Below are 22,962 nucleotides of genomic sequence, written 5' to 3'. Positions count from 1 at the left end.
CAGATGCCAAAGATTACCTTGAAATAGACCCTAAACAGATGCCAAAGATTATCTTGAAACTGATGCTAAACAGATGCTAAAGATTACCTTGAAACAGACACTAAACATATGCTAACGGGTACCTTGAAACAGATGCTAAACAGATGCTAAAGGGTACCATAAAACAGACGTGAACAATTACCTTGAAACAGACGCTAAACAGATGCTTAAGGGTACGATAAAATAGACGCAAAAGATTACCTTGAAACAGACGCTAAACAGATGCTAAAGGGTAGCATAAAACAGACACTAAAGATTGCCTTGAAATGGATGCTAGACAGATGCTAAAAGGTACTTGTAAAAGACACAAAATTGATGCAAAAGGGCACCTTTAAGCGACTGCAAAGGGGTACCTTGAAATGGCGTTAAACAGACTATATTGCTGCATTATTCCCTTATCTTGAAGCCCAGCAGGGCCACAGCTCATTTCTGTCCTGTTGCTCCTATAGTGATTGAATTTAGCTGTAATTCACACCTACGGGCAATTTTAGAGTCACCAATGAACCTCACGAGCATGTCTTTGGACTGTGGGAGGAAACTGGAGTACCTGGAGAGAACTCACACATGCACTTGGAGAACAAACAAACTCCACACAGAAAGGCCCCCTACGTCTGAACTGGGATTCAGACCAGGAACCTTCTAGCTGTGAGGCAACAGCGCTAACCATTTAAGTTCAATTTTGTCATCGACATAATAGAGATCATGAGTGGGTTATAAGTGTGAAAATGACTGGGGAATTATTATGTATCTTAATAGCAAGATAGTGTTTGTGCTTCTTTGTACTTTATGTATGCGTGACAGTCTAGTCTTATCAAATCTACTTAAAAAAAAATGCAAATTATTCTTTAAATATGGTAAACCCCATATTAGAGAGTCAGACAGAAGAGGGTCAGACGTGCACAGAGGCGTTGCAGTCTCTGAGGTCAGCCTCTCTCTGTGCTAATGGAGGAGCTGCCTGCCTGCTCCTGTATGAGGCATCGGACGTGTCCTTGTAACCTGCTGCGGCAGCCTGCAGCCTTGCAGCAGCAGCATTAATATTTCAGCTGATGGGTCGCCTTCAGATGGGTTATTATTGTCTCTTAGACTGAGGGGAAGAAAACATACGCACCAACATTTTATGTCCTGCAAACACTCCTTTTTTAGCCCCAAAACGTACATCTTGTCGGGGTGCAAAATACGTAATCACTACCTCATCTTCTCCTTGTTTTTATGCTTGTGTGTGTGTGTGTATGTGTGTGTGGACATAATTAGCTGACTTCTCTGTGATCCTTAATGCATTATTGAATATTTCTCAGAGTCTCGATCCTAAGTGGCAGCCAAGTCGGGATCACAGGGCGGGTTCGGCCGTGATGAAGGGCAGTCCGGCCATTAAGCAGTCTGGGCCGAGCTGCTGGCCTCGTGTGAACCTGGATCTCATGAATAATACACATTCCTTTACTGTATTTGGAAGCACTTTGGCCGGGCTGATGACGCCGCATTGATTTTTTGGTCGTGCGATTTCAGGGAACGAGTCAATTGAGTTTTAGTGGTGAATAATGGCTTGTAGAAAATAGACGATTTATTGCAATTATTCCTGACGGAGAACAACAGTCGGGCTGTGAACTCCACAAACTGCAACCTTGACGAGACAATAGCTGTGTTCACATGGTAATACGCCATTTTCTCCTGACATTTCAGAGATTTTCATCGCTCATAATTACTGCCAGGCTGTTTTTTCTTTTCTGAAATGCCACCGTTCATTATTAGATTTACTCAAATACAAGACAGTTGTATTAAAAATAAATGTAAATTCTAATTCTGTAGGACCAAAAAAAAGACTCAGCCTTAAAAAATCTGGACTGGGTTTCGAATCCCTGAGATGATGAGTAATGCATGTTTCTCACTGTGTTTTGGAAATGAACTCACACAATTGGAGCATCTATCATCGGTATATTTTATGGATCTACATGTCAGGGTTGAAGTTTTAAATATGAGCTACAGTTTGCTCAATCAATTCTTAGAGAAAAGGACCTAAGGAAGCTGTATTTATTACTTAAAGCTGCACATATTCATATTTTTGTACCCATTGACTGGGCCAAAACAGAGCTTAAAAGAGAATGAATGTTGGACGAATCAGTTGGCAAAACAGGCAACTGTATCATGGCTAAAAAATAAATGTATATAGCTTTAACTGAAAATGTGAAAAGTTGATTTTTAAAAATTTTTAACAGTTGAGCAAGCTTTGTACCTGACAAAACCTTAGCTTAATTTGTAGCTTAACATAATTTGTACAAGGCTCTTCTATCCTGAAAAGAAAACCAAAATGTTTGAAGATAGGTAAAAGATGTTGAAGGGGGACTACTCAATGTATCTTTAAGAAGCAGCAAGGACTACAATCCCACAAGGCCCTCTTTGAGTGATATTGCCTGAAGCCCAGAAAGTATCCTAACACACACCGTGGCTATAAAAAGAGGGTGTGATCTCATGACTTACAGCTCTGTTGACAAATCCTGCAGCGTTCTGTTCCCGAGTAGCAGAGTAGAGGAGGAACGACGAGAGGAGACGTAACTAACACTAACACTACAGTTATTGAATTTTACATAAGCGTCTTGTCTTCACCCTGGGGTTGCCAGCTTAGACTGCTGAATGTCACTGCATCAAGGCAAAAAATCACATAACATTACAATACATAACCCTCCGTAAAACTACATTTTCAGGATTTTATATTTTGGTTTTCATATGGATTAAACAAACAAGATATACAATGTTAGTAAGTGAACCTACTGAAGGCGGATTTTGTTACTTTTGAGCGCCAAGCTAGCATATTTCGAGGTCTGTATGCTAAACAAAGCTAACAGGATGTAGTTCCCAAAATATCAAAGTATTCCTTCACTTACTTTTTTACTACTTTCATCCACATCTCAAGACACATTTTGACTGTAATTGGGTGTTTTTACTCTGCTGTATTGCTACTTCTACTTAAGGAAAGGAGTTGAATACTACTTCCATGGCTTGCTTCAAGTTAGGAAGCTAGCTCCTCCTGTGAGGCAGACAGAAGGTCCTGGATTTCAATGTGACCCAGCCAAGAAATAGTCCAACGGTAACCCTCCATACAACTACAATTTGTAGATTCTATGCTTGTTTTTTTTGTACAGATTAAACAAGCAATTTCTACTTGCTTCAAGTTAGGAAACTAGCTCCTTGTTGTTCCTGCTGTGAGGCAGACAGAAGGTTCTGGGTGTCACTGCAACACAGCCAAGAAATAGTCGAAGCATAACCCTCCATACAACTACATTTGTAGATTTTATGTATGTTTTTTGTTTGTTAAGGTTAAATGAGCAATATAAACTAAGAACTATGTGAACTTTTGAGAGCCAAGCTAGCTAGCATGTTTTGAGTCTGTATGCTCAACAAAGCTAAAAGGATGTATTTCCCAAAATATCAAAGTATTCCTTCTCCTACTTTAGCACTGCTTTCAACCACACCTCAAGCCACTTTTTAACATACTATTTCTTGATAAAAATGCAGGGGTTTTATTGTTATTGAGTGTTTTTACTCTGTTGTAGAAGTTGAGTAGGCTACTTCTTCAATGGCTTGCTTCAAGTTCGCAAGCTAGCTCCTGGTTGTTCCTGCTGTGAGGCAGGCAGAAGGCCCTGCATGTCACCGCAACCCAGCCAAGAAATAGTCCAACCATAACCTTACAGATTAAACAAGGAATTTATACTAAGAAATAAGTGAACTTGAGAGGTGCCAGGAGGCCGATTTTGTTACTTTTGAGAGCCAAGCTAGCTAGCATGTTTTGAGTCTGTATGCTAAACAAAGCTAACAGGATGTATTTCCAAAAATAGCAAATCATTCTGCACTTTTTCACTACTTTCAACCACATCATAAGCTTTTTAATCACATCTTAATCACATTTTTTACTTTTTCTTGATTAAATGCATTGTAATTGAGAGTTTTACTCTGTTGTATTGCTACTTCTACTCAAGTAAAGAAGTTAAACACTTCTTCCATGACTGTAAAAATACACAGATTGCCTTTAAATTCTTGCATCCACACAGATAAATTATTAAAAAGTATTGCAGAACAATAAGTAGGTGAGTCTAATGCTTCAGTCTGGATTATCATACAGTATCTCCCTTTTTGCTGAACTAGATCCTGGAGGAATGGATGAAGCAATATGAACAAACAGCTGCAGCTGATGATTTATGGAGCTGCATAAACTTGTCTTCTCTCTGCGGACAGACGAGTGCGCCTCAAAATGGATCCTCTCAGCGTGTTGAATAAGCTCTCCTGCTGCAGCGTGCACACATTCGGGGGATCAGTTTGTTTAATGACGCCGGGACCATCTTCTATCCATCATTACTTAGGCCTTGTGATTAGTGAAATGCTCATCAAAGTCATATGGGGAGTGAAATGCTCAGGTGGTCTCTGGACAATCAATCAAATTGACTAAACCACAGTGAAAGTACGCACACACACATACACACACACACTTTTTCTCCCTCTTCTGGGCTTTCTGTCAGCCATAAGCTCTTTCCATTAAACCTGCGCTGCATTAAGCATTTGGGTTAAAAGCTTTCATAATCAGGTGTGTTCTCATTTAGTGAACAAGATCAATACTGTCCTTGACGTGAGAGGTTTGAGTGTAGGTGTGTGTGTGCACAGGCACCTTGGAGCCACAGATTTAGCCCTAATATGTGTATGTGTTCATGTTTTTGTCTGCCTGAGCGTGTTTACCGTCTTGTGTCTGCAGGGGCTAACTCTTTCCTGCAGTGATCTCTTCATTCTGCGTGTGAGAGGAGCTAACGGTGGTTGTTCTGTAGATGCTGCGGTTGTTTTTTCGCTGCCTGACGCCCCCTCAGTTGATCCGGAGGTCCACTCTGCAGACTGCAACTGCAACAAATGGAGAGTCAAAGCCTGTTAATGAGCAACAACATATAAACAAACGTCTGCTTTGGTTTGCTCATTTGTGCATGTTTGAAACTAATTTGATGATTGAAAGTATGTTTGAGTGTCTTGTAGCCATCTTAACAAGTTATAAGCATTGTATTCTTTCTTAAAAATGTATTTGTACTGCATGCAAATTACTTGTTTGGGGTTGTTATGAATCTAGTGAAGAGAAGAAGGGTCTGCATGTCTTGCAAGATAACGCCACCTGCTTTTAGATAGAGTCGGGCCTTATAGGTAGACATACTCGTCCACTTGTATATATACTATATATATATATATTACGTATATCATTTCTGTCCCTTCATCGATGGTTGAGTATTTGTACCAGTTTCTTAGCATTTATATTCCACCTATCAAATAAAATGTCACCCATACATATTGTATCACCTAAAAAGGATGTTAACCCCAAATATGTCATTAATATGTTTATGGATTTCCTGCCAGTAAGGCACAATGACCTGGCAATTCCAGAAAATATCCCACATAGCCTCCAACCACTCCGGTCGGTCCCCTGATGTCTTTTCTTGCAGCATTGTAATAAAAACAAACCTGACAATATTTTTCCAACTGAATTCTCGCCCTCCTGAAATATTCAAATGTCCCACTTCTATTTTATACAGCATGTATTTTCAGGCTGCGACTGGAGTATGTCATTATACAGTTTGGAAATGATCTTACTACATGATGCAGATTTGTTTACTGAAAAAAGCATTGTCATAATTCCTCTCATCTGTTTCTAAAGCTGCTGTAGTTATTATTATATCGGCCTTCCTCATGCTTATAATACTAATACTAATAATACTGATTCTAATTCTACTACCTCTGCTACTACTAAACTAAAAAAATGATAACTTATACTATAATGATAATAACAATAATAAACTTTATTTGTCTAATTCTTTTCAAACAGGAAATGCAACTCAAAGTGCTTTGCATTAGGAAAATAAAAGCACATTAAAATAGGCAGAATCAATATTAAAACAAGCACAGAATGGCATAATTATAACGCCCAATTTATAGCAATAGTAAAAGTAAGATTTAAAATAGAGATGAAAAAATAATGCACAAAATAAAATACATTTTTACATACAAAAATAAGGATCAGAAAAAAATACTTGGAATGCATAATATAAGGTAAAACAATAAATAAAGAAGCCTATTACATAACCTATATTTATTTTATCTATCTCAGCACCCTAACATGTTTTGTATATAGTATATATATATATATATATATATATATATATATATATCATGTATGTTTAAATCTGTTCACCTGCAAGATATTGCTACTTGTTTGTAGATGCACTTTTTGATTACGTCACGACCTACCTCACGTATATAATATAACTAATAATACTAATTCTGCTACTACAACCACTACTACAAGTACTATAAAAATAATAATAACCTTTACCATAATAATAATAATAATAATAATATACTTTATTTGTTTAATTCTTTTCAAGCAGGAAATGCAACCTAAAGTGCTTTGCAATTAGGAAAATAAAAGCATATTCAACTACGCTGAATTAATACTAATATGACAGAGTGCCATAATAATAAAAGTAAAAATAATATAGAAATAAAGATAAAAATATAATGTTAAAACAAAGTCAAAATAAAATACTTGGAATGCACAATATAAGGTAAATAAATAGGCTATATAAAGCAGCATATGACATAACCTATATTGTTTTATCTATTTCAGCACCCTCACTCATTTCATATTAAAATGGTATACATATACATAATTTTCATGTTTATTTAAATCTGTACACATGTACCTTGTAGATGTATGTTAATGCTACCTTGATAAACATGTTGTCCTTGTTTCAAACTGCACTGATGTCTATTTCTGTACATGTAGACTAAGAGAAGTGTAACACTGGGTACACATACGTGGCATGATTCAGATTGTGATCCTCTGTCTTAAATGCTTTGTCTTGAACAAAACAGGCAACCACCTGCCTCTGCGTATCAAACCTCCAACTTCATTTCAAACAAGTCAAACATAGAAAACGTCTTGTTAGCTTGATATTTCTGCAGCTTGTACACAGTTATTTTGTGTGTTTTTATAACTGTGAGCCCAGTGTGTGCTTGTGTGTGTTTGTTTGCAGGCGTGTGGGCGTTCAGAGACTTTCAGAGAAGTATGCCGGCAGCAGCGTTTTTACAAATGCCTCCTCTGCATTGAGATCAATACGTTGGGCCTCGGGGGATGAACTTGACCTATGTGAGCAGTTTTTCATAATCACTTACGTCTTGAAAATACTGGGTTTTTTTGCACACAGTGGTGCTGCCTTGGAAGTGTTATATTTTACACTTGATGTTTTTGGAGGAAAAACATGCACCAAAGATGGATGAAAAAGGGGATGAGAGGGCATAAGCAGGATGGGATTAAACAAAATAAAGATTTTTCTACCTCTTTTAACCGACTGTTTGTCTTCCTGAGATAATATTAGGTAGATACTTGTGCCTTGCCTCCATTTTGATGTGTCAATTGTCACATTATAAGCGATGCTGTGACTGTAACGAGGCTGTAACATAAGTCAGCAGCTTCCATCACAAGTCTGACCCCAGTTTAAGTCTCCATCTTTGAATTTCAGGATGATAGATTTTAAATTGCACCCATACATTTCTGCATTGCTTTCTTTATGAAATATTGACGTCTAATAGCATCTTCATCCCTGACACCGCTGAAGGCCTGTGTCCTGTCAAACTGTGATGCCTTCATTAGCAGTAGCATTCCGGCCTTGGCCCTGACAGAGCAGTCTGTGATGGCTATGTTCATTGTTCATGCGCTCAATAGGCAGCACATGGCGTGGGCAGCAGTCAGTGGGGCTAAATTTGTGCCTCTCTGCTCATTCCGGGGATATTTGTGACTTGCTCCTTGTTGACTCGTCGCGCTTCTTGCTGACAACGGGTCTCTGTGTGTCACAGATGGCTAAATCCAGCCAGCTGTGTGCAATTAGGCTGCGACATGCTGGTGATGTGTGCGCTCCTTTGCAAAGCATCAAGTGGGGATGATATAGTCCAAAATAAGCTAAATAATCAATTTTAATTCCGCTGACATGTTTGAAATAGTAATAACAACATATAATACGTCAACAGGTCAATATACCACGGTGGTATTTTTGTATTACACTTATTTTGTGGGATCAATAAAGTTCTATATTTTCATGTCTTATGCTTTAATAAAGATTGATAGAGGCTGTATTACAACAAAAATCTAGATGTATCTATATTTATGAATGTAACTTGATCATAAAATTAAATAAAATCACATTAAGAGATGCTGAAAAAAATGATTGGCAGGAGGTTTCTTTACATTAGTCAAATAATTATGTTATAACTTATATGGACAATACAGTATCTCTAAGTATAATTTGCAATAGATGTTGTCAAATGTCGTTAATGTTTCCATCTTTTCGATAGCAGGCTACTTTGACAGACAGACAGGCAGCGGTTCATAAATCAGTGGCCACATCTTCCCCCCAGGGAGATTCACTGTTGTTTCCTAGGTAACAAGCACCCCCCTCCCTTTACCCTTGGTTCCTCTGGACTGTACCACCTTCACTGTAGGGTGGGAACTGTGTTGTTTACCGACTAAAACTCACTTCTGTGTTGAAATTCGACAACATGTGCTAATATATTACCATTAAGTATTGTTTATTTTTTTGTTGCAGCTTATGTCATCTCAATAAGTGAATAATTAATTCGTTATACCTGTTCAGACATAAGCAATAACCCCCGAGCGAAAGCACATTCAACATTTCATCGAACTGTCAAAATCGCTTGTTGCTTCCTACCCTAGCCTTAAAAGTAGTAGCGAGCTAGCGTGTAGCGAGTGATAGCTTACTTCTGCCTTTCACTGAAACATACTTCGAAAGCGAAAAAGTTTGCTGCTGATAAAGAAATAGTGTGAAGTCTCAGTCGAAGACCGTTTTTACCGTCCTGCTCCGAACATTTGGGTCCTGCTCCAACCGAAATAGCGCTCTCGAGAGGCGGCGGTGGTGGTTGAAGTGCAGCTGGATGTGACAGGTTCGTCATCAGGTAAGCTGCAGGTAGTTAGCTTAGCAGCTAGCACCGTTTGGCTCTGGCAGTTCTTTACAGTCGTGTTACGGCGTTACGGTGACTGTATTTCAGCTCTCTTGGACAGTAGAGGGGGTAAAACGTGCTCTAATGATGCCACTTCAGTATCATAAACATTAAGCGCTGATGTCTGGATTGCTATGCTAGCTTAAAAGCAGATAGCTTGTTAAAACTAGTGAAAGTAGCGCCATAAAAACAATCATTAAATCAGCATGCATGACGTAGTGGTGGTCTCTCCTGCAAGCTTGCTGTCTGGGACATGCTGTGTGCCATAAGTGAAGTAGCCGTGACCATAATGTAAAACTCTGCAATAGGTTTAGTTATAAATCATGCATTATTGATTTCATTTGAAAGACAGATGTTGTCATTATCACAAGGTGCACCCATGCTCCAGAGCTAGAACTATTGCATGCTGTTTCTTCTAAATGCAAATGTAAAAAAACCCCAATAAATTTAATTGCACCTTGATTAATGGATTGTTAGATTTAATTGCTGTGTACAAGAAATAATAAAGCAGCTCTAATGAGACATAAGTGGAGGCACATTTTAATCTACTGCAGGTTGGCTGAGCAAGACCTCTTTACACCTGGGTAAGGTTAATAAGTTGTGATCGGTCCAGATGCTGGGTCATGTGCTGTAATTGGTGCTTATAAAAATGCAAAGTGACATCTGAGGACAGAATGTACTTATGCAAACAGGATGCAGACGGGCAGAAGGCGTTAATTCAAATGAGCCATAAGTATAACAATGTAAAGAGGACTTTGGCTTAAATGGATAATCCTTTATTAAAGCTACTGCAGCAAAGGTACACTAGTCAGCGCACTATGCTTGTTAGGAAATGACCTTTTTATCATCAACAGTATAAAAATGCCAATAATGTTATAAAGGGTCTATTTAGCACGAGATAACGCTACAGTCTGAACCAAAGCCAGTTGGAATTTCAATTCAGCACTTCCTGGTTGATTTTTATCCTTTGCACAGCCTTGAACGTGCTCCAAAACAAACTGGTGACCGCTTGCCTTGCCTGCACATCCATTGGGGCACTTGTTTATTCTCAGTCCTCATGTGGACTTGGTGTGTGACAGACTTACCAGAATGGGTTTGAAGCGGAAGGAAGCACATCTCTGCGCCGCTTGATATTTGATTACGGCTAATAATAGAAAAAGACAGCTGCCTTTTCATTGATCTGTCTTCGGTGCCCTATTTCTGAGCCCTGTTTTCTCTGTAGTGTTCAACTATCCAGTGGTAAAAGCAGAATACTGTATTCTGAGCTGGGGGAGCATTTTTAAACCAAGTTTTAACCCGTCACTCTTAATTTGAAATGTAATTAGCCATTGTTTTAGAGTTTGTGTTTGGAAATGAAGCCTCTGTGGGCCATAGAATCTGGTTTCTCTGTGAGTGAGCCAAGCCGTTCGGGGTCAAACAGGACAGGGATAATAAGAGGGGAGGGGGATACCATGTGGGAAGGAAGTGGCTCGGCTTGTTTGTCTGCCAGGCTTTTGTTTGTTTTCCTGTCGGACAAATCTATTTAGGAGGCAGGCTATCTGAGGTCTGCCGGTGGAAATTAGCTACAAGAATGGCTCGTTACACAGTTATTGACAGTTATTCTGTAATGTGGTTATTGAGCCAGATGAGAAATTGATAAGCTTAATGCAACAGTGTTGTAGCAGGCTGGTCTGTACAACTAGCGCTGTTGTTCCGGATGAATCATAACATAACAAGTTGATTTGATTTGGACATACCAGTCATGTTTCATCCTGCAGCAGTAATACACAGTTGTTGCCGTGGAGGTAGCATACCTGCTCCTCAAATCTGTTGTGTATATGATGTAGCATAGTGTGCCTACATGCACCGAGGGTGTAAGGTGACACTTCTGCTTTTGACAAAGGCTGAGATCCCCCTCCTCCCTGTTCAGGCTTATGTAATGGCAGAGCGCTTGTCTGTTTTATTTCATTACAGGTGCCTGTGGCTGTGCTCAGACTACAGTCCGAACTGATTTAAAATTCTGATTGTATCAATCACCGAAGGAGAAACGTCCGATATTCTTCTCTCTAATCGCCACACAAGAGATGAAAAATGGTGCATCACACACTACAGGATATTATAAAGAGTATCAGGTGTGCCAATTCGAGCAGCGCATCACATTTCGTATGATCTCACGTGATCTCAAAGGGATGCAATTCGGATTCTTTCCCAACATCCAGCTGTAGTGATGCTTTGCAGCGAGAAAAAGGCAGGGTGCCGGTTTAGCTTGAGTCCTGGATGCAGTGGCACAAGGTACGACTGATTCCCTCGGCCCTTTTGCTGCATGTCATCCCCACTCTCTCCTCCCAATACTTCCTGTTTCTCCTCAGCTGTCCTATCATAATAAAGGCTAAAAGTATAATCTTTAAAAAAAAGTTAAAAGACTGAACAATAATGGACAAAAAAATGGTTGTGGAGACGAGATCATTGTGGTCGATATTTTTCTTTCTGAAGAACTGGAGGTAAGACAGACATATGCTAGCTAATGTTAGCCTAGGGCAGAACAACTATCAGACATATGCTTTGAATAGCAATATATGCCTAATTAATTAATAGGGATGTTAATAGTTCTCGGCCGAGAATCCAGGCTCTGCAGCTACACTCGACACGGGAATTGTGCTGGCCAGCTTTGCCCAGTTGGAGTAGATTTCCCCGAGATCCCAGATGATAGTTTCACAGGCTGTGGGGTAATTTTAACCCGCCATAGCCACGCAGCGCTGTCATCATCGGCACTGCGTCTGGCCGAGTACCGAGATGGGTCACTCTGTGCCATCGCCGCCTGTCCATCTCTCGCTGCTTCAAAGGTGGATGCAAAGGCTGCATACATTTATAATTAAGTTCTCTTGCCAACACGTGTTTTAATTAACATAATAGCCTATTCAATACGCCATTACTACATTTTTAATTATTTATTTATTTGGCATATTTTCCCATTGGAAAATGCAGTACATACCGGCTAACGTAAACCCTGGCCTAGGTCTATGATGTTTACTGTTGCTTGACAATACCGTCAGCTGCTTCAACTTCTTGTAGATTTGTCTCTCTCATAAGACAGATGCGTCAGAGAGGAATGAGTCACACTGTTTGGGGTTTGGTTAATGAAGGTCTAGTACCAAAACGTTGCTCCAATAATTGTATTTTTGGAAGTTTGCAGGAGTGTGCTTGCAATTTTTGATATCCTAAATATGACACACGTTTGATATTTAATCAGGTGTGGATCCAATGAGTCTTAAGATGAGTTTTTTAATTTCTCAGGCAAAGAGTAGAGTAGGACGCAAATTGGTATAAAGGATTGTAATTTCTTTCTTTTCTTTTGTAGTCACATTATACCAGATAACCGGGGCCGATCACCGTTACGGACCAAGGTCCTACTAGATTTCTTCCCCGATTGTCTTGAAGGATTAAATCGCCGAAACTCGCCCATGAAACGTATTAATGGGGCCAAATCTCCTGTAGTTTGAGCGCTGATGCTTAAGATGACACCGGTATTCATTTCACATGCTGAGGAGGACTATTTTTCATGCTAAAGAGATAAACCACCCCCACCTCCGTCTCCCCGAACCCATCTAACAAATCTATTGCCTGTTGAGCGTCAGATGATAAAGAGCTATTAAAGCATAATCAGACAGTAAATAGCTCTGTTTATTGCGGATCTGTTAAGCATGTTTAGCCTCATTGATGTCAACGAAACACCCAGGCTGCAGCGTCATTCACAGCCTTTGTATGAAACAGAGAGAGACAGACACAGGCAGAGACAGACGCTACAGCTGTTCTATTGAATCTGGATCGAAAAGTCATGAAGCTGGATCTCTGACTCATCAGTTCTGTGACGCTCCGGTTTCACGGCTCATGTGATGCCAAGCAGCATGTCATCAGCTGGGCGGGGGGAGGAGGCAGACCCAGACTTCTTTTTCCCGAGCAAATTCTGATGCAATAACAATAACAGAAATGTTCACTACTGTGCAATTTTCCAGTCCAGTAAACTGAGGAATTAGATTGAAATAGAGCTTAAAATATAGCTGTGAGACACGGGGGAACATACAGGTGAGGGATGAGGAGAGGTGGGGGAGGAATGTCTGGATGGTGAGGTGGATGTGTTTAGAGGACGGATGCTGAGGAGAGTCGGGAGGGGGAGTAGGTGCAGTGCTCTTGTTTCCTGGGGGGGGGGGATGGTGGTAAATGTGATGATAGAACATAGACAAGGGCATGGCTGGTCTTCTTTATGCGTATGCAGCAACTCTTTCATTATTGCTTACTTGTGTTGCTTTGTGAGGTAAAAAGTGTAGCCCTTTCATGCGTGAATTATTCATATTTATATGTTTTTTACTTCATGCAAATCATGCTAATAAAGTCTAGCGATACAGGGGTTAAGGGTCAATATAATGTGATATTAAAATCCAGACAATCGGGGTGCAGGTTTAGCTCAGCGGTTAAATTGTGCGTCTGCAGTCCTCGATGCGGAGGCCCCGGGTTTGACTCCCACTCTCAACCTTTTGCCGTGTTGTGTCCCCACTCTCTCCTCCCCTGTTTCCGACACTATCCACTGTCCGACCTCTAAATAAAGACAATAAAAGGCCAAAAAAATAATTTTTAAATCCAGGTGATATATAAAGAATTTCTTAAAAGGCAGCCGCCATAGTATAAATATAGATCCATCACATGTATGAAAGTTGGATCTATATTTGTATATTTTACAGTCCCTGTAACACACAACGTAAATAAAGCTCTACTTTTTGTGTAAGACATCAGTAAAGAAATATAATCTTTGCATTTAAACTACTAATAAAAATCTTTTTGAGAATTGTAACAGTATCACAAAACACAATTTCGCAATACTCAAGTGTTTCAATAGTTTTTTATACCCCGATAACATAATAAATATAGACTATAAGCATTGAAATAAGATAAGAATTCTGATTTCTATTTAATGTTGCGGTATAGAGGGCTGCACAGCGGTGCAGTGGTTAGCGCTGCTGCCTCACAGCTAGAAGGCTCCTAGTTTGAACCCTGGTTCAGATGTAGTGGGCCTTTCTGTGTGGAGTTTGCATGTTCTCCTCGTGCATGCGTGGGTTCCCTCCAGGTACACAGTCCAAAGACATGCTCGTTAGGTTCATTGGTGACTCTAAATTGCCCGTAGGTGTGAGTAGGAGCGTTAAAGGTTGTCTGTCTCTTTAGCCGCTTTCCCACTGGTCAAAAAACCCGCTAACACTCGGCTCTTTTGCTTAGTGGGAAAGGCTACAATTGGCATTCAGACCCGGGTCAAAAGACTCTGCAGTAGACTCGGGTAATTACCGCCTCGTCTCCGATCGGCAATGATGGGAACACAATTTATTGATCTAAACCAAAAACAAACAAAACAAAACCTGGGTCGACACGCTAAACACCGCTTCCTTTCTGGCGTGATGCTGCCGCCCGTCTCCGTCCGAGCAGCGCTCGAACATTTTTGTTTGATAAACAGACTGAATGAGTAATAGACACAATAAAGACCTAACCGCCGTAACATCTTCACTGGCCTCCATGCTGCTTACTTGAGTATAATGTAGGTTCTTGTGCGTACTATTGTTTACTAACCATTTGTGCATTTGTGAAATCAGGCGCAGCAGAATAGAGACCAAAAGGCGTATACTTCACTGGCAGTGGGAAAAGAGACATTTATTAGCTGGTCTTCCGCTAATAAATGTACGTACAAAGTAACAGACAGTGCTCTGAGGGCCCAATACCTGTTGGTTGGGACATGATAAACCATAAATGGTTCAAAATTGCTTTCAAATATCTCTGTAGTGGACACCATGCAAGAAAGTGCCAGACCTTACATCCTTTATGTCAGTTAGAAAACAAATCAGATGGTGCTGATTTGAATTAGGATATAATCAGCAGGAGAAGGATGGAGGAAGACATGACAGCTAGTTTAGCAGGGCATGAAATTGGGGAAATACCTTCTTAAAATCAGCATTCAGAGGTTGTCACTGTAAGCACAGTTTTCACCCACATCACTTAGTCGACGCTGCTCCAATGGAGAGGCTGTGATTCAGAGGAGCTGTGATTCTATTGGCTGGAGCTGAGAAGGGGGCCGGACTTTGCCACAGGCTGGTGGGCAGGAAGGGGCTGGCTTTAGGGGTGTGTGTGTGTGTGTGAGGGGGGGGTTTGGCTGGAAGTGTTAGAGCCAGATAGTTGGAGTAGACACTCTTCTGCTTCCTGCCTGCCTGCCTGCCTCGCTCGCTTGCTGAGAGAGGGAGAGAGAGAGAGAGAGAGAGACATCGAGAGAAAATCCCTGTCTAGGCATGGACCTCCGGCTGCAGCAGTCGGCAGCTCGCGAGGAATGACAACAGCTCACATGGTCATTAACTCCAGTCGCTGAGGCTGAAGGGAGAGCTGCGCTGGAAGCTCAGTGTCACAGAAGCGCCGGGTGCTTTCTAGTTCGGGACAGCAGACAAGACAGCAGAGCTACGGGACACGAGTGAAACGAGGTGGGAAAGAGACGTCACATTGTCTGTTTTTTTTTTAAAGATTTTGTTCTGGAGTTTTGCTGCAGTGTGCTGCATACCAGTGAGGGTGGGGAGGGAGGAGAGGGAATGTTTTATCTCTGTGAGAGAAAAGGCTGGAAACGAGGCAGGAAAATATAGAGAGTGTGGGATAAATGCACAGGAGCAGTGGGAGCCTGCAGCCACGCAGCCTTACTGCAGTTTCCAGCACTGTAATGGACTTCCTGAGGGAGAGGCATTATCACAGCAGTTGACTTGCCTCTTTTTCTCCGCGCAAATGTCAGGAGCTTTTGCCACATGGGCTCCATATTTTTCACTCTCTAGAGAAGAACTTGTCGTGTTGCGTGGCATCTGTCATGTCCCTGCTTTCTTTGTGAAAGTTTTTAACTCTCGCTGAAGTGTGAATTTTCCACAGGCAGAAACAGGGTCTGACGTTTCGCCGCTCTTTATGCATGCAGACACAAATAAGCTGGAACTTCACAGCTCTAATACGACCCACATCATAATTAACCTTTCCGGTTAGACGAGGGCACGGTTGACGTGTCCCTCGCTTTCCGCCGTCTATCTAGATTTAGCTTAGACGCCGGGCCCGGCGCGGTCAAGCACTGGACATCATCGCCTGCGTGGAAAAGGCCAGGGTGGTGTCATACGTCTGGCCGCGGATCAAGGGGAAGTGGGTGTTTTCCAAAAGTGGAACATCAGTTCAGCCCTTCCTGTTGGGAAAATAATGGGATAACTCTCTGACAAGTCCTAAGTGAAGGACCCCGTCGGACAGAATTCCCCTTTTTTCTGAATCGCCTCTCATGCAAATTGCGCCTCGAGTAAAAGGAATTAGTGGTTCGTAGGTTTTTCAGACATCTTCTGCATGAAAGAGGGAGTCTGATGGCTCGGTGACACAAAGGTTTGCTGAATCATTCAGCTCTTATGTTTCCAAGTGTTGTAATTTCAAGGCTTAAGATTTCCTTTCTTTTGATGTGTTTTATTAATATTTTAATGCACAAGAGCTTTAATCCAACCTGCTATTATATCCTTGATTCTAAAGTGTCAAGGCACAGTGCTTCTACAAGCCTCACATCAGACTTTCAGATTTTAAAAAGCCTTTTAATCATCATGTTTATCTGAACAGCACTGCTCACCTCTGGCTGCCAACTTTACTCTAATTAGCTGATGACTTGCTTGAGTCCTGTTGCTAAGCAGGAAGTAGACAAGACCACTTACACAGTAAACAAGTCAGTTTACCAGAGCGGGCCCCCTAAAAATCGAGAGGATGGCTCGCGTTATGTCAGTGGAATCTCTGCGCTTGTGTCCTTTAGCTGCTTCGTTGTACACAGAGCAGCGCAGGAGCAAAATGACGTCACTCATAAGGTTTGGACCAGAAGCCGAATTATCCGCGGAGGTCTCCTCCTCTCCAGAACAAACAGAACCGGCTATAAAAACCAGTACAAACCCAGATAAAGCAGTTTAACATTAAAAATCTGTGTTTTTATTATGGGGTTAGGCAGACGCAGGACTTCAGGATGGGCGAGCTAAGCTGTCGTTGCTTGTTTCTTGGTGTTTAGCTTGTTTTTAGGTTAGGATTTCTTCATTTTTAACTGTTAACATGGTAGAAAATAAACAGGCAGTATTCAAAATTGCTAAAAATGCTGCATAAAGTAGTTTCAAGTCTAAAAATTGGTGTTATTTAAATGCTGCGTCTTTGGGGCTGTGAGCCAAGCTGCTGCTAACTTTAGCCCTGCTTGTTTGCCTTTTTAGAGATCTGATGACTGAAATGCTTCAGTCGGTTAAATCATATTGTTAAAACAACAATAAAGTGTCTAAGAATACAGGTAAAACATACGCTTAAAGTGGGCTGATGTAGGAGTTTGGTGTGGCTGTTAGTCGGGTACAGCTGTAAAGGTTACTGAGTGCAGGCAGGGGCTGATATCATCCCAGACACATCTCTCTACAGCAGATGATGGAAAGTGTTCATCTGTTCCTTGTTACAAAATAAGCCACTGATTAGGAGAGAAAAGCCCCGTCCTATATCATGAGCAGGGCCACTGGGGTCACTGTGGTTTAGCTAAGGCTATTATGATATGGGGCACACCTTTCTGCTGACTCTGTGAAACGCTGCCTCCTGGTATAGCCTCTGCTGAGCTCACTCGCCCGTCCTTATCGCTAATGATGCTAATGATGGTATTGAACTCAAGGAGCTGTAGCTTACGCCAAAGACAATTTCATAAGCATGGTGGCGTCTATAGTATTAATCTGAATTAGGCTGCTGTGATCCGCTCGGGGAGATGCAAAGGAACATTTCGCAGGCCAACAACCTGGTCTGTTCGGGATAGAGGACATTTTGATAAAGGCTGCACTACAAGCCTCCCTCCTTTTCCATTACTCACTGGAAACTGCACATTTTCCTATTTCCCCTCTACATACAATGAGGCACTCTCTCCACAGCCTTGAAAAACATTGACCACTTGTTCCTCTTGGCCATGCAAATCACCATAGAAGAGCAGTTTGCTGGACTAAAATGGTAATAAATGTAAATGCGGCCACTCAGGTACCCGGCTCTTGCGCTTGTCCCTCACACTCATTTGTATTCTCTCTTATTTTAGCGACAACACCTGGCTGATGCCGCGGTCAGCATTGTCACACGGCTTACGACCAATGGAAAGCAGGTAGCTTATCGTCTGTGCTGAGCCAATACAAGATAAACTGCGGCGTGCTGATACCAGACTAATGGGTTACATACGTGGTATTCAGAGGTCAAGCCAATGACTTTCACTCGAGACGCCCCCGTCCCGCTGACTCTCATTCAATTAAGCAGGCTGACCAAGATAATGCCCCTGCCAGCTGGCTGTAGTAAGCGTCAGTAATCCATAAAGTCTAGTACTGTGGTGCTTTTCTTCACATCTCTGCCCCGCTTTATCAGGTCACCCAGTCTGTCCAATGTTTGTGCTGAGGACACGGAGGGGACACGGGCGCCTTTCAGGAACTAAAGATAAACACTCTGATGTGCAGGATTGGGCTCTGTTGGTGTTGTATATAAAATATAAATGATGAGCGTAAATTATGTCTGCTATTGCTTGGAACACGATTTATTTCTGTGTAGTCAGAGCCAGATTTTAGAGATTTTAAGTGCTATGCTAATCATAATTTTTTCTTAATTTCTTGATAAATAGTGGAGTTCCCTCTGAGATGTGGCAGAGTGCATGTTTAAAGTCGCCTGCAATGGAACAAGACGAGGTCAAAACCTCGTATGTGGCTGACGGCGTCAGGTCAATGTGCGCTTTTGTGGGCAATATGTTACAAGGACTGTCCTTATGAGCCGATGACAACGTGTTTGAAAGCAGGTGTGCGCTGCGGACGTAGGTGAGGACAGCAGACGAGCAGCGGAGGAGCAGCCCCGCCTACTCCCAGAACAACGTATCCAGAGCCGTATAGACAGAGAGTCGCGTCAGTGGAGGTCCAATATGCTCCATGATCCGCCATTGTGATGTCGCAACTCTCTCTCTTCGGCTCTGAAAGTACCTTCACTCGCTCACTCAGTCAGTCAGGTACAGACCTGTGTGTAGGGCTGACCCCGGTGGTCAGCCAAAAATTCAAGTAAGGTACCTACAAATTGTACTTACAATATAAAAACAGTAAAAAGCAATACTAAATTAAATGCACACAGCTGCAAGGAAGATATTTATGGCCTTTTCCTGAGCCTGTTTAAAATATTTAGTCAATTTAAACTGAAAATTCTTACTTAGGGCTCCAACTGCTGATTTCTGCTTTATGGATTAATTTACTTTAGGGATATTATCGGCACGTTATCAGTATCTGCAGATAACAATAAAATAGCGCTTTAATTATGTGTGTGCGCGCGCACTGCATGCACCACGTCTCTATCATATCAATTCCACTACAGGGGAGACTTAGGTGGAAAGAAAAGTGCCTAATATATCGCTATCAAAATTGAATATTGCATTCATTCATCCCTAATTTAATTATTAGTTGTTGTGTTATAATAAAGTCACAAATTAGTGAAACATGCATTTTAAACTCCTCATAGCTTGCAAGCGCTCCCCTGAAATGTCATGCTTTGTCCAAAACCCAAAAACGTGCATCAAATTTGATGGATGCATTTCCATATAAATCTCTATATACATTCTAATCTACATAGTTTTGATCTGTGTAGCTAGAGCCAGATTATAGCAAGACTAGTCATTAAATCGAGCTCTAATTTAATCTTCATTTTTTGTCCCTCAGAACTGCAAAAACAGACGCTGCTTCAGCCGTGAAGGTCTAGAGAAGAGCTTATCTCTGGGGTCAAACATTAGGTGCTGTATTGTTGCGTCCCACCTGCTGACCATCTGTTTTTCCTCCTCTTTTTATCAGTAGCATTTTGCTTGAAGCCTCACCACTAAGCTTAATGTACACTAAGCCAGGCTGCACGGAACTAGCCGAAGCTAAGCTAGCCTTAGGCACACCATGCAAGGATGCATCAAACCTTTGCAGGAGTCTTTTTTTCTCTCCTCCGCTGTATGTTTGAGTTTCATGCTCTTAAGACGGGATGTTGTTACACGACAGAGGTGACAGTTTTCTCCCCAGGATGACAGTTTGCTTCCCAGCAGGGGCTTAGGTATGTTTCAAGAGTGACAGACAGCTCTGTCGCTCTGCTAAAGAAGGCTAGCATTAGCTAACACGCTATGGCAGCATCAGTTTCACGCATCCGTCTCTGAAAAGCTACTTTTGGTAAAGCCTAGAAACACGCTGCAGCTTTAAATGTCCTCGAGTTTTCAGTGCATCTTTGTTCTTTGTAAACTCCTCAGGCTGTTTCTGAATATTTCCACTGTTAGGCTAATTATTCTTCATAAATTACTAATGTCACTTTTCCCCCAGAAACAGAAAGTATTAAAGTCATAAAATTCTTAGAAAATGTTTCATTTAGCCAACAAACATATCTATAAATAGATCTGCATCTGATAAGCGTTGTGGTGTCTGGTTGCAGAAGTACAGTGTCTGCAGAGGGCAAAAAAGGCAGAATGCATCGGCCAATCAGGTTTGAACAGTGGACAGTGGTGCAGATTTCTCGCGTCTTAAGTTACTAGTCTGACTAAAAGCTTTGACCAGCCCACTGAAGAGGAGGTCTAAGCCCAGATATCCAATATCAGGTATCCAGAAATCAACTGGCTTCACAAGCAGCCCTGAAATCTTTTCAGTCACAACCAAAATTCAGATTGTCAGCAGAATGTTTGATGGAAACATTAAATTAATTATCAGAACTGTAATGTAAAGATTTTCTGTTTAAAGGGCCAGTTCGCCGATTTTCACCCTCAGTCCTATCATGCTGTTATGGGGAGCTAATGCCATTGTGGAAAATGGTAGTATTTCACTCCAGTGTCTTGCTGGGCCGTTCCTTTCAAAGGGAGGGGCGCAATGCATGCTGGGTGTTGTAGGAATGAAGAATGGGCGAAACCACGAGCAACTTTCTCCACAGCTTTGGCGCCAATTTCAAATATTATTCCTTTATCGATTACAGAGAACACCAGCTTTGATTGACAGGGGCTTTTTCCAGGGGCGGATCGCTCCTTTAATTACTTGTCTAACAGATGAATATACGCCTCGTCTCATTGCAGATTTTCACCCATTATAATGACATAAAGACGGTGCACGTATGCAACAGTCACGGTCATGTAGTCACGTTCCTGCATGTACCATCACCCACATGAGGGCCTCTTTGATCGTCAGCCCTCACTGTTGTGTTTTGAATATGTTCCATGCCAAACATTGTTTGAATGTGGCCTCTTACTGATGACCCCAACCATCCGCATTGTCTGCCTCAACATTTTATCCACGCTTTCAGCGCTGTAATCTCCAACTTTTTCCACAAAAAGTTAAAATTGCTGATGCCTCTGTTCCCTAAAATTTAGCATAAGTTGCCACACCATTTGAGGCCAAGTTACTTCGCAGAGAAATGTCGCCGTTGTCCTTCCCCTCACACGTTCTGACAAAGTAGGTTAGCCTGATGGCAGACGTCTCACAGCTTCTAAAAATAAGACGGGTTTAATTGTTAAAGGTCAGATCTGACATGATTCTTACCTGACTTTCTCTTCTGCAGCGATACGCTCTCCCCCCCGGGGAGGTGGTGTGAAATTAAATCCTGCCTTGGAGAGTTGAGCACAGGCGTCAGTACGATCGGACGAGGAAGCTTCTCATCTCATTTCACATGATCAGCACTAAAGTGGGACAATATGATTAGCTAGACAATGGTCGGGATTTGTAGGCTTGGAACAGTTTAGTGTTGGTGGATGATTTCAAGGGGAAGCGTCTTTATGGCACTCATCGTCGTTTTAATCTTAAGATATTTAATTAGGAATCTGTTAATCTGTCAGCACCTGCAGGAGTGTACACCTGTGTGACATCTGTTAACTGGAGGGAATATGTGAAGTTCCTCCATTTACAGTAGCATAGATGGCTTGAGCACAAGTCTGAACATGCCTTCATTAACACCAAGTGGAGCTTTTCATGCATCTTAAAAGGTTCTTTAACTTTCTCTCTGTGTTTGCTCTTCGTCCTGAATCCGTTTAAATGTTTACTAAACTAAAGTGGGAATCTTTTAACCAGCGCTGTTGGTTTTTATAACCCTTCTCCTCCTCCAGTCTGGTGTCCTCGGCCCCCTTTCCCCGCCCCCCGTTTGCAGGAAAACATTTCCAGATGTGCCAAGAAAAGAGCTCCCTGCGCAGTAGCTTAGTAATGGATTTCAAACACTGAGAGCTAAAGGTCACTACCTCAGGTTGTTGCTCGAGCAATTGTGTCCCGTCCTCCCTCCTGAGACGACAAACACAAGGTCCAATGCCTTCACAGGACAAGTCAGGGAGCGCGTACACACATTCCCCCGCTGAATGTGAATCGACATACCGCTGTCAATGAGCCGCTATCTAATTTGGACGGTGGGACACCAGTGGATATTGCAGGACGCTGGAAAGCGTCATAATCGTGTCTGGCACTGGCATATGCATCTGTCTCGGCCCCTCTGTGGCTGCTGGACGGGCGCCCGGAATAATGCTGCGCTGCGCGGTTTTCTATTGGCTGCAGCATCCCGCCGTGCATCGCTCTACTGGGCGGGTTGGACCCTGGGGCTTTTTTTCTATCTCTTGACCACTGTCTCATAGCACAGAGGGTTTTGCCATTCACTGCTTTGTATGCAATATGTCAGAGAGCCGGTGGGCTTGTAGTCGCCTGGTATAATGGGACACAGCAGTGATATGAGGATTTAAAGTCAAGTGGCTTCTGAATAACCTCACGACTGCCTTTTTTCTGCCGGTTTATCAGCCTTGTACCCTCTGGGGCAGCGTGCACACAAGGGAATCCCCGAAAACACGGTTATTCATCCACATTGGCGTGGTTTTGCAGGACATAGCAG

General features: G+C 41.9%; 1 protein-coding gene across 8 annotated transcripts in view; it reads left to right on the top strand.

Moving 5' to 3' along the window:
* The first annotated feature begins 8,820 nt into the window (after positions 1-8,820).
* The window catches only part of mbnl2 (muscleblind-like splicing regulator 2), a 73,832-nt gene continuing 59,690 nt past the window's right edge, over positions 8,821-22,962 (top strand). For 7 of the 8 annotated variants that reach the window (XM_069675673.1, XM_069675670.1, XM_069675672.1 and 4 more), the window contains exon 1: positions 15,288-15,554. The gene's annotated coding sequence lies outside the window, so the exon portion shown is untranslated. Of the gene's footprint in view, positions 9,025-15,287; positions 15,555-22,962 lie in introns of those variants that run through there. The other variant, XM_069675667.1, reaches the window with a different exon arrangement.

The sequence above is a fragment of the Semicossyphus pulcher genome, unplaced genomic scaffold, assembly GCF_022749685.1.
Source record: "Semicossyphus pulcher isolate SPU_LCO1_2020_fin unplaced genomic scaffold, fSemPul1.0.p SCAF_24, whole genome shotgun sequence".
NCBI classification, from domain to species: domain Eukaryota; kingdom Metazoa; phylum Chordata; class Actinopteri; order Labriformes; family Labridae; genus Semicossyphus; species Semicossyphus pulcher.
The sequence above is the reverse complement of the archived record's forward strand: the minus strand, read 5'-3'. Positions and strand labels throughout refer to the sequence as shown.